The 12,663-nt window shown below is 27.6% G+C and overlaps 1 long non-coding RNA gene across 1 annotated transcript; it reads left to right on the top strand.

Annotated features, from left to right (window-relative positions):
• The first annotated feature begins 2,128 nt into the window (after window positions 1–2,128).
• LOC127286430 (uncharacterized) lies at window positions 2,129–4,312 on the top strand. Its single transcript, XR_007843743.1, has 3 exons — window positions 2,129–2,339; window positions 2,756–2,878; window positions 4,096–4,312. It is a non-coding gene; the product is annotated as an uncharacterized LOC127286430 (long non-coding RNA).
• Window positions 4,313–12,663: the final 8,351 nt, after the last annotated feature.

Raw genomic sequence — 12,663 nt, 5'->3', positions numbered from 1 at the left:
TTTTATGAATTGCATTCTGTTTAGTGAAGGCTGCAACAATAGGCAGAACTTAATAATCATTTCCGGTAGACCTGTGACGCCTGCGCAACACTTGTAATTTTTTCTTCTTTTTTTTAATAAGATAATGGATCACGTTTGTCATTCGAAGAACTGAAATCGAAATTATATATTTTGTTTTTTTTTCGAAGAAAGCTGTAAGTTACTTTAGTATTGAAGAATATAAATATAAAATATTAATTGACAATCTGATAGGTATGGTCTTATGCAAAAGCTAATTTTAAGGATGCTAATTAATATCAGTCAGTGCAAATTTTATTGGTTGAACTTCAAGACTCAAGTTGAGAACTATGCGTGCGCAGCACTAGACAAGTGGTGGGGAACCATAAGCACCAATAAGTATACGCTACTTCCACTTCTCACGCGAGTGTTCTCAACTTAAACAACGAAAGACGATGAGCTACAATGATAATAACCCAAGTTTCACTCGTACAATGTAAATCACAATTAATATTTGTAACAAATTTTAATTTATTAACAAATTAATTGTTCTTCATACACACTTTCTCTTTAGAAAAGCATTGAAGCCAAAAATGAAATTTGACTGAAAGTATTTAAAATGACGTGAGTTAAATCCCAACAGAAGATTCTAAGGGTACAAAAGGACAAACGTAGTGAGTGTTTAGCATTGAAATAAAAATGAGTGAAGCTCTATATCGCAATCTGTTCAATGGGTGTGAGACTACAAGAGAACATTTCATCGTGTATTCTAGAGGCTGGAGAAAAAAAGTAATTTTCTTTCCCTATCAAGCTTCCCAATACCGCAACCTTTCATTCGCGTTACAAAACGAAAGAGCGTATCCCATTCTGTTATATACAGAAGTTGCTGTGTGGGTGTGTATATATGTATGGAATGGGTATAACATATTCGGAGAAATAGATTTGGCGACGGCGATGCAGAGAATAACTGGAGGCTGAGGGGACCGCGGTTTCTTTCAATGCTTTGAATGAATCAACAACGGGGCGATGATATCTGTAGGGTGGTGATAACAATGCTAACGCCGCTGTGAGCTTGTGTGAAACTGGTTTTCACTGTACCGAGAAAGTACGAGGCGCCACTCCTGGGGAACGTGTTAAATGTTCCAAAGGGTCTTATAGATCTTTTTGGGGATTTCTTCAATTCGCTTCTTTAAAAATGCAAATATAAAATTTGAAGAAAAAACAATTTACAAAATAACACAAAACTTGGATTGAAGACAATTAAAAAATGTTTGTTATTCCTATCGGTAAGTGATATAATTTCCAAAACTCTATATGTGATGCACACAGAAGAAAGGGATTTAAGAAGCAAAAAATTATATCTTATATTTATGAAGTTTGGAGAGAAAATAGACGAAAAGGATCAACGCTACTGATATTTAAGCTTTCATTATATCCAAAATAAAATTTGATTTTGATTTTACATAATTGAAAAGGAACTTTTAATCAATGTAAAATTTTTATAAACTTAACCTATTATTTTTTGCTTCTTAGGTTCTTTTCTTTAGATGTAGTCACACATTTTTTATGTAAAGAAAATTAATATTTTAGAATAAATTAAAATTGGTTTAAATAAAATCATTTAATCAAATAAATATTACTATAATTTTAAAATTATTTTTTATCATAAAATTATGTCCACAATAGGCTCTTTTCATGTCCTTTTGTTAAACATAATATAAGAACATAAAAAGAGCCTATTGTAGACATAGCATAACGTTAGAGCAAAATGCTTTAAAATTTTTTTAAGTTTCTAATTGGCTAGTAAAATTATTACAATAATAATATTACAAAATATTTTAATCAGAAACAGAGAATTTGTGCAGTGGTTATTTGATTCACATTCAATATAAATTCAATTATATTTTTAATTTAATTATTATTTTAACATCAAAGTAATAAATAAATTTTGTAGGTTAAAATAATTAACTGAATATATAATGTAATTCAGGTTCGTAATTTAAATACTATTTAAAAAATAAAACATTTCAAATAACGCGCGTACTTTTTCTACGTATTACACGACGCATGCGCAATAGTAAGGAGTTGTTTCCCTTCCCTGACCCCCTGTTGAGCAGAAGCGATTTCCCGCGAAAAATGGAGATGTTAACATTTTTTACTCTTCTATAGTTGGATACGTTTATTCAATCTCATTATTGTTGATAACAAAACAGAAACAATATATAAGAGTGAACGAACTTTAGTACTTTTTAAAAACTTTCACCCAACAAACAATGATGGTGTCGCAGATCATTATCGACGTGCGAGGAATCGTTTAGAGCAACATTGTCAGCATTTACACGGTAAGTGTATATTTCATTTTCTAAATCTCATTCCCTAAATCAATTTTTCACTAAATTGGAAATATTTTCATTGAAATTATATTATTGAAATACATGAAATTAAAAGTTTTGAAAATAACTTGAAGCTTTAACGTAAAACTAACCTCTATGTTGAGTACATTTTTTTTTACATCAGAAAATTTCTTCTTCATTTTATGATCGTCAAATCAATTGTTCTTTCAATAAGAAAAGGAGGGTTGATAATTAGACGTTGTAAGAATATTGTTCAAATTTTCCGATTGTTCAGTATTTTCGTATAAAAATAAATATTCTCAACATTAGAAATATTCAACGACTTTTGACGCAATTTCTTTTTGTCTTTTTGATTGACATTTTTATTTCCTTATAGCAGTTTTAACGTCATTTCTTTCGTTTAGTGAAGAAAACAAACACACTTTAACAATTTCAAAGGAGTGGACGGACTTCCGGACATTTACAAAAGATTGCAAAAGATCACCAAGGAGAAAGCAATGCAAAGGAACCTGTTTCGGCATTAAATGGTTAGTTATATTTCAAATTATTTTTTCAAAAATGCTAATAATAATTTCTTTGTTTTTTAATAAAATTATTTTTGCGTCATATGAAAAATATTTTAGATGAAATTATTCAATTTAAAAAATTAGTGATGATATTGATGTTTAAATCAACCTATCCAATTATTATATTTTAGTTTTCTTATTTTTGGTGAATATAATTTCGTAACTTTCATCGAGATATTTAATGAGTTTTATTAATTAAAATAATTTTATGTTACATTTATTTGTTATGTTAAAACGTAAAAAAGAAATTTAAACAAACGCTTTTAGAATTATTAAGATAATTTTTGACTGTTGTAATAAATCGATTATTATTTATTATTACTATAAACTAGTAATAATAACATTAATATAATTAGAGAAGGGTAGATTATGCGATCGCATAATTGCATAATTTTCTAAAATCAAGTAAAACTATAATACTATTGTGTTAGTTTGTATTTTGGACCTTTTGCAATACGTTTTTAAAGCGTACAATATTGCTTTTCAAGAAAAAAATTTTAAACATGCAAAATTTATTTGTTTTTACAATTTGCATAGGATAAAATTTTTTTGTTATATCGCTTCTATAGAATTTTTTAAAACTGATTCGATTTCAATGAAATATGGCTTATTTTCTTCAGAAATAATTCTCTACAACTTCACCGTGGGGATTTTTTAAACAAGCAAGCCATTTGGCAAATACAGCTATTTGTTTAAAAAAATTCAAATTTTTCTTTTAAAGAAATAGCTGTATTTTCCAAACCGCTTGCTTGTTTGATAATCCCCACGGTGAAGTTGTAGAGAATCATTTTCTGAAGAAAATAAGCCATATTTTATTGAAATCGAATCATTTTTAAAAAATTTTGTAGAAGCGATACAACAAAAAAATTTTATCCTTTGCAAAAAAAAATTGTATTTTAAGTGCGTAATTACAGGGTCTCTAAATGCACAATCTACCTTTTTCTAAATATAATATTTTGACATCAAAAAATTGTAATTTTTATTTACATAGTCTCATTTGAAAAAAATGTAGTTTACAATCAATTTAATAGTAACTGTAAAAAATAATTGTTCTAATTAATTAAATTAATTAATTCTGAGTAATTTAATTTAACTTTTAAAAATTTGTTGTTTCGTAGTATCATAGTTTCAAATTATATAGTTTCAAACTATATTAGTTTAAATTTTTCTTTTTGTAGATTTTATCCTCGATGGCTTGTGGTGTCACGTACTACAAAGATAAGGGCAAAAGGAAAAAAGGGTATCTTATCTTGAAGGACACAGAATTCACATAGACTTTTTAGAACTCGGTCTATTTTTACGGTTATTTTTCTCATTTTCTGAATGGAAATTTAACTTGAAAGTAGGGATCTCCGAGGGCTATTTAGTTTAAATCTCCTTAAAGCTAAAAATTCGTTATTAAGGTAAATATTTTAATTTATTGAAAAATAAAAAATTTTAGCAATCGGTAATACTGTGGAATTTTGTTTTGAAAATTTTTAAATTTAATTGTTTAGAAATTATTGTCAGTTTATTCTAATTTTATGCACTGAAAAAAAATTTATTTCATTCAAATAATCGATTACTTGATTATTATCAAATAAATATTTATTTGTATCAAATAATCATTATTTAAGTCAAATAATTATTATTTGAGTCAGTTAAATGGTATTTGTTTCAAATACAAAAATTGTTGGTTCAAATACAATTTATTTAATTAAAATAAAAATTATTTGGTTCAAGTAAATATTTATTTAATAATAATCAAGTGTTTGAATCAAATAAATTTTTTATTCAGTATGTTTAAATACAAAATAAATATTAAATAAAAATCTTCTAAAATATATTTTAGTTAATTAAAAAAGACGTTGTTAGTATTAAAATTCTTCGTCCGTGTAATGAATACAGACCCCCGCTTTATTTTTTTTTTTTATTTTTGAATAATGTTAATGAGAAAAATTAATTCTATTATCACATGTCACTTAAATCCATTCTTGAGCCGTGTATTAAACATGTCAAATCATTGGTGAATTATCTCTTTCGTAATTCCACAACCCCTCGATTGCATTTAAATACAGAGAAGTGCAACTGCGCGAAGGGGTAGTAGTTGGTGTTTGGGCGGGGGTGGGTGGGAGCGAGGGTGAGAGTTCGCAAGTCAGCACGAGCATCAACTACGGAGCGCCGCCAATCAGTTGCATGCGGGTCGCGAAACGCGTAGGTTATATATGAGTTGATTTTTTTTTTCATTGTTTGACTCAGTGTTTTGCCGGCTTCGTTATCTATCATATAAATTTTGGATTAACTTATGGGATTTAACAACATTTCAACATCTTCTCAACGACTCAATATAGTATTCTCTTCAAAATGAAAATAAAAGTATTTTTAAAAAAATCTTTATAACTATAGTGACATTTTGAAATTGTTCTATTTTGTATCTTGTAGACATGTGTGATAATTTTTTTTTTCTTTCAAAAAGTGAAGTGCATTTGATTTATTTATTTTTTTTTACAAAATATCAATTTATTTTTTGTTGTTAACAAAATGACATTTTTGGAAAATATGTTTTTTCATGAAAAAAAAAAATGATTGCAGTGTGGAATTTTTTTTTAATATTCGTGTCTTAATGAAAAATAATTGTGAATGACTTTTAAAATAATAATGAAGAGTGTTAATTTTTGCGTAATTAACCATTGTTTTTTTATTTGTACTTTGTGTACATATATATGTTTTTTTCATTTCAGGTTTTACTTTTTTTATTTGACGATTTTGCCGATGTATGGTGATGATGACGATGATTTCAAAGGACGGAAGTTCGCGATTTAAAGTTGTATGTGACAACGTATTGACATGGGGACAATACGTGGAATTTTGGTTTTCAATTTTGCCCGATGCTGTGACACATACGTCGAATTGCGGGATGTAGTGCGCGCGGATTGCAATGACATTCAGACTTGACGGAGTGGAGGAGGATTGAGTGTCGTATCCATCCGCAGGACCATAATTTGTGTTGTTCTCTTCGGAATTCAACAATCCACAGAAATCGGGATTAAACATGAGAGTGAGTACTTTACCAATCATTGTTCAATCGTTTTTGATGAGTAAATAGCGATTCCCCTTTTATTCTTGGGGTTTGAAAAAAAAACACTTGACCATCACGTGGACTGCTTTTAGTTCCAAGGGTTGTATACAATCACTTTGAAAAAACTTCTTTTGCATCAAAATTTTTCCTAATTCATTATTGTAGGTTTTTAATATTTATTATTGATTTTTTTTTAAATCAAGATGACAATAATTAATTTGGTTCGTGTAATTAGTATTTAATCAAAGTATTCGTTTTGAACTTTGAAAAGTAATTTTAGTATTTTTTTCCAATATTATTACAGTTAAAAATATTATTTATTTTAAACATTAATTGAGTTTTTTTTATCTTGTTTTATTTGTTTCTATTAATGTAAATTTATTTATATATTCAGTTTAATAAATTGAATATAAATATATTTATAGTCAGGGAAAAGTTAGGAAAAGGTCAAAGATTTTTTAAAAAAATCTACAAATTAATGTCAAAGAATTTTTTTTATCAAAGAAACCACAAATTAAATATGAAAATTTTAGGTACTACTTTAAATAATCGAAATCAAAAAAAAAAAATTCAAAGTATTTTATAAATGAAATAGAATTTTTTTCTTTCTATCGAAAGTAAATAATTAGTTTTTTTTCTGAAAATTTTACTTATATTTAAATATGATAGAAAAAATCCAACAAGTTCATAGCTCTGCTCTGTTTATGACTCTATCATTTTACCTACATACATATATTTGTATTTTCCAGTTCTTAAAAATAACTAACTTTTTTTTCAAAAAACTAGACAAATTTTTCTGAGGATAATTTTATAAATAAATCATAATGTATTTGATAAATTAATAAAATTTACAGATTTAATTAATTACGTTACTAAATAATTAGTTCAAAATTTATTTTGAAAATAAATTTTTTCATACTGTAATAATAAACTCTTATATTTTATGATCATTTTTGTTAAGTAAAACAAATTATTTGTTTCTTATGTTAACGTTGTAATCTTTTGTTTCGTTGTTATTTGATTTTATATAATAAGCTATCTAAATTTTATCAAGATGCAATATTTATTATTAAATAAATATAAAAATATTATTATTTATTTAATAAATCAAATGTTTAAGTTTTATTAAATAAAATTAAATATATTTTTGATGGCTATATATATATATATATATATATATATATATAATATTGTATATACTTGAAAGAAAATTTTAATAAAGCTTTAAGTGCGATTTTATGACATCGTATTAAAATAGCAATAATGAAGATATTTATAATCAATATGAAAATATTGTGTGCTCTCCTAGTAATAAAAATATGATTAAAATCGAAATATTCTAGGGTGTGTTAAATCGAGTATCAAGGGGGGATTCTTGTGTTTAGTATAAAAAGGAATGGAGGGAAAAAAAATGAGGGGTAAGGTAGAGGTAACATAAAAGGCTAGCAACCCCTTTTTCCATGCAGGCTTCAATTGTTTCGAGCAGAATTCATTTGTTTTTCTTTGCGTGCGCTTTTGCACGTCTCTCTCCCTTTCGAATCCTCGAAAAAAAGCTCTCCCTTCTCCTTTTTTTGGTCTTGATTCGTCTCTCTTTCCTCCAGTATTTCTCACTTACTTTCTCCCACACCCACGTCATTCACTTGCCTCCCTCGTCTCCCCCCCCCCTCTCTCTCTCTCTCTCTCTCTCTCTCTCTCTCTCTCTCTCTCTCTCTCTCTCTCTCTCTCTCTCTCTCTCTCTCTCTCTCTCTCTCTTCTATAGCAGTGACTTTTTGTTCGCGTCGCGTACGTCAAATGTAGAGTATATACCTCGGCACGAGGTGTATTAAAATCGACCATTGTTGTTGGCCGGTCTTCAATGCGACCGCGAGAATTATACTCCCAAAGCTTTTGAAATAATATCCCCTCGGAGCCCGCTTTACGGCATAGAATGGTATCTGCACCATTTCTACCTATATGCAAGTAGATTCCATAGACATATGTATTTTATATATATACATATATCCATATGTGGGTGTAAAATCTACATGCGTCGATATGCCAAATGTCAGACCTCGTAAAGTCAAAGGAGACCATTTCGTATAATATGGAATTCGTCTAAGTACTTAGTTATTATTTATTTTACGCATTATGAATATTTTCATTTATTTAACATTGTTTGCGAGTAAAAAAATATGATAAGATAACATTTTTGTTTTATTTAAAATTATTATCAATGTTATTAACTATGAAGTATAATTAAATAAGTTAAATTAATTTTAATTATTTAGAAATACTTTTATCATTACATCGTCCAACAAAATTCAACTTTTTTTTTGACCCACAAAAAATCCAACATTTTTTGAAACTAGGACCAAAAAAAAATTACCCGTGTCTGGTCGTTTTGCTAAATCAAGTCGTTTGTGATTTTTAGTCGTTTGTGATTAATCTGATGTCAGATTTTCAAAATTCAAAATGGCGCATCCAATATGGCGGTTTGAAAAATATAACATCTGATTCGACATCAGCGACCACGAAAACCCCTAGATACCAAGTTTTATAAAACATTAATAATTTTTAAAACATATCTTGTCACTTTTCATTTAGGGGTTGTTTTCACCCCTAAAAACTACAAAAGACTTGATCTATCAATACATATATTATATATCTCCTCTATTCGAATCAGTTAAATACTTTTTCAGCTATAATATTAGATTTGATTTTTTTTTTATATGAATAACATTAAAAAAATTTTTTTTTTTAATTCTTTTATGAATTCTATTGAAAATTTAAAACCATATAAATTTGTTGGGAATGAATAAAGGCACAGCGAACTTTTCTAACAATACACTATAAAAAAATTTGTTTCAAGTAGATTTCAAAATATTCATTGAAATTCAATAAAGGTTTGAGGATTTTTTTCCCCAAGTACTTTAAAAAAAATTTTCCTTTATGCAACTTTAAATAGTACATGCAGGAAAAATTGATTTGAATTATATAAATTTCAACTGTAGCCTAAAATATGTAGTGAAGTAATAGAAATATGAAATGCTCAATGTATGGAAAATATGAATTTATTCAGGTATATATATATATATTGAAGACGATTTATGAATCTACATTCAAAATGAAAGAGTTAGTGAAATACGTTTTGAAAGTAAAGTCATTGAAGTAGCGCAAACTCGAGGATCCTCGAACGAATAAATAGTGGCTTCATTACACGCGGCTCGAAGGCGGCAAACAAATAGGGTTAATTCCACGTGCGCGACACGTTGAATACGTCGTTTCCGAATGGAGGTAATTCCGGTGACAATGTGGCCTTTGATTTCATAGACCGGTACGTTTGAATGACGTGCGTCCTCTCTCTTCTCTTTTGCCCCTCTCATTCATCAGTTCCTTCTCCCGGCAAATGTATATACATATAAATAAAGTATAAATTGGCAACATAACAGCCCATTAGGTGCAATCTTTATACTCTTGAACGCGAAATACAAATTTCAAAATATATTTTTTTTTAAATATTTACATGTGTATTTTCTTTTTATTTATTATAAATGAAAAATAATATTTTAATGTAAAAGTGATTAGATGTTTACAAATTACGTAACATATTTTTGAAAATTTATTTTACATTGTCCCTTCCTCAATGTTATGTAAAGCGTATACAAAAATATAACGCGACATTATTCAAATTTAATCTTCCTCATTCCTTTTTAATCATAATTAATTAGTAATTCATTATAATTAACAATCGCAATACAATTATAGTTTTTTTATATGATGAAGTAGGTTTTCAAATCTCCATAAAAGTCCCATTCTTTTGGAGTTGAAGCAAAAGGAATTAACACTAAGGGAGTTAATTTTTTTCAGTGTGCCTAGGGAGTTATTGTTAACTCACTTTTGGTGTTGATTTTCAACTCCAAAAATTTTATTCCCAATTCCGTTTACCATTAACTTCCAAAAATTTTCACAGTGCAATGACAACCGCAATTGGAAATAAAATTTTTGGAGTTAAAAATCAACTCCAAAAGTGAGTTAACATAGATTAACTCTTTTATAGCATTAATGCCCTAAGCATCAACTTCAAAAGGATGGGACTTTTATAGAGTTTATAGAATTAACATATTGAAAATTAAAGAAAATTGCATAATTATTATACATACTTTCTAATTTTTGTATTAAATTCAAAGATAGATTATAGATCTACAATTTTCATATAAATTTTGTATTACATCGGTTTTTTGAGCAATTAATTTTTTATTTTTACCCGAATTGGTTATCATATATTGAAATAATAAAAGTTAAGATAAGACAGAAATAGAAAGTAGAGGGTTGAGTATTCGATGTATAGGTACTCGGTTCTATATATTCCTTCGGTTTGAAATATTTCTGAGGATTCAGTGAGTTTATTAAGGCTATTCAGAACGTTGCCTCAGAGACAGCATTGTGAATACAATTTAGTCTTATTCATCCCTTCGCAAATATATAAATATTTTCCAACCCTCTCCCTTTTCACATCTCTTTTATACAACTATATATATATATAAACAGTGAAAAATACTACTGAAATTTTCAAAATTTTTTTAAAAATTTGATTTTGAAAAAATTTTAAGTTCCAAGAGTTTTAATCAAAATTCTGCTACCACTCATCCTCAAAATAGTTCTTATATAATATTCTAAAAAAATGTTGATTGAAAAAGTTTTTAGAGTTTTAATAATTTTAATTAAATTTTTGTTATACTCTATTTTTAAAAATTAAACATTTCAGATAACAGAAAGACTTTTGAAACATTCTAAGTGAAATTTCACTTATTCAGATTTAGAGAGTACATATAAATATGTACTATATAAATTCCCATACTATATTATTTTTTAACTCCGTGCGGCCCTGAGTACTGCCGTGTTTTCTAAAAACTTAGGTAACTGGAAAATAATTAAAATAAATTCAATCATACAGTTTAATATTTGTAAAAAACAATAATTATAATGATAACTTTCGCATCTTATTAAATAATTACACTTTATTATTTATTATTTTTTTTATTTATTTTTATATTATTTTTATTTTATTTTATTTATTTTTTTAATTTTATTTATGTATTTTATTTTATATTATTATTTAATATAGGGTAACTGCACCAGTGGTGGATCAGTTAAGCCCCTTAACTTTCTTATTTTGACTTTGAAGTTCTGTATAGGTTGCTTTTAGACAAATTCGAGGTTATTCTTTATAGTATTATGGACCAGATAGTTCCAATAGACATTTCCTTCCAGGTTAGACTTGATTTTGACACCTACGTTTACTTTAATGCTCCATCAAAGATAATTTGTCAATGATCCTATTCTGGATCACTGTTTGCACCAGTCATGGTTATAGATTGCTCCAGTGGTGGATCACTTAAAAAATCATACTAAAAAACATTGCATTTCAAAATTACGAGACTGAGACGTTTTGCAACTTTTATAAGGCTTTACGGACAGATTTTCAAATTCACTTTCCTATCCATATCCCCTCCTCTTTCATTTCTATAGGTATAATGTGACTAAATGTTAATTAATCATCCTTTCATTAGAATTTTTGGTAATAAATAGAAACTCTTAAAGCTTCAGTTTCAATGATAAATAACATTTATTAATTCTGGGTATTTTAATTCAACAAAAATTTAACAATTTGAAATCAGGTGTTAACAATTAATAAACATTTGAATTAGTGTTAACTAAAATTTAACTCATAAAATTTTCAATAAAACAAAACTAAAAGTTAAATTAACGTTAAAAATTAAAAAAAAAAATTAAATTCACAAATTTTTTAATTAAACAAAACTAAAATTTGAATTTATGTTAAAAATTTTAGAAGATAATTTAATTCATAAAATTTTCAATTAAACAAAATTTAATTTTATGTAAATAATGTGGAGCGTCCACAATGCGTCAACAGGCGAAAAGTAGGACTGATCCACCACTAGATTTTGTTACTTTTTTGGTTCCAGTCGTGGATCACCCCAAAACAATGGACACGCGCTACTTAAAGACGTAAATATTGTTCTCAGGGCTCTATGGGGATGAAACGAAATGCCTCCTATTGTGAAAAGAATTAAAAATTGTCCTAAAATGGCTCCTAAGCTTTCTATTCCAAAATATACTCTTAACTTACATGCTAAGGAAAACTCTTGTTTTCTGTCACCACTTTAGTAATTGTTGTCTTGCTTTCTTCGCGATGAATTTAAAATTTTTTTTAAATTGTAATATTGATCTGTATAACTTTCTTAACAATTACCGACACTTGCGGTTCATTTACTTACAAACGTGTAAACACAAATGACCATTTTCCTCGCAGTTGATCCACCACTGGTGCAGTTACCCTATTCTGAGTTAATACAATATTTGACTCTAATATTGTATAATTAAAATAAATTTAACCATAAAATTAAATATTTGTAAAAAACAATAATTATAGTTTATTATTTAATATATTTTTACTATTTTTTGCCATGAAAGATGAAAATTCTTATATATTCCCTGTAGTTACCTAAGTTTTCTGTGCGACGAAATAAGGCCTAATACGGGCGCTCCTAGCACGAGGGACCAAGTAACTACCAGTTACCTAAGTTTCTCGTGCGACGACCCTCGAATCAGCATACCGGTAACTACATTTTTAATAATTTATTGAATGTTTAAACAAATATAACATTTATTTTTACATAATTAAAAA

Source organism: Leptopilina boulardi, unplaced genomic scaffold (genome assembly GCF_019393585.1).
Source record: "Leptopilina boulardi isolate dan_hultmark-lab unplaced genomic scaffold, ZJU_Lbou_2.1 LbouV2_354, whole genome shotgun sequence".
In the NCBI taxonomy this organism is placed as follows: Eukaryota; Metazoa; Arthropoda; class Insecta; order Hymenoptera; family Figitidae; genus Leptopilina; species Leptopilina boulardi.
Note: the sequence above shows the minus strand (reverse complement) of the source record. Positions and strands in the feature narration are given on the sequence as shown.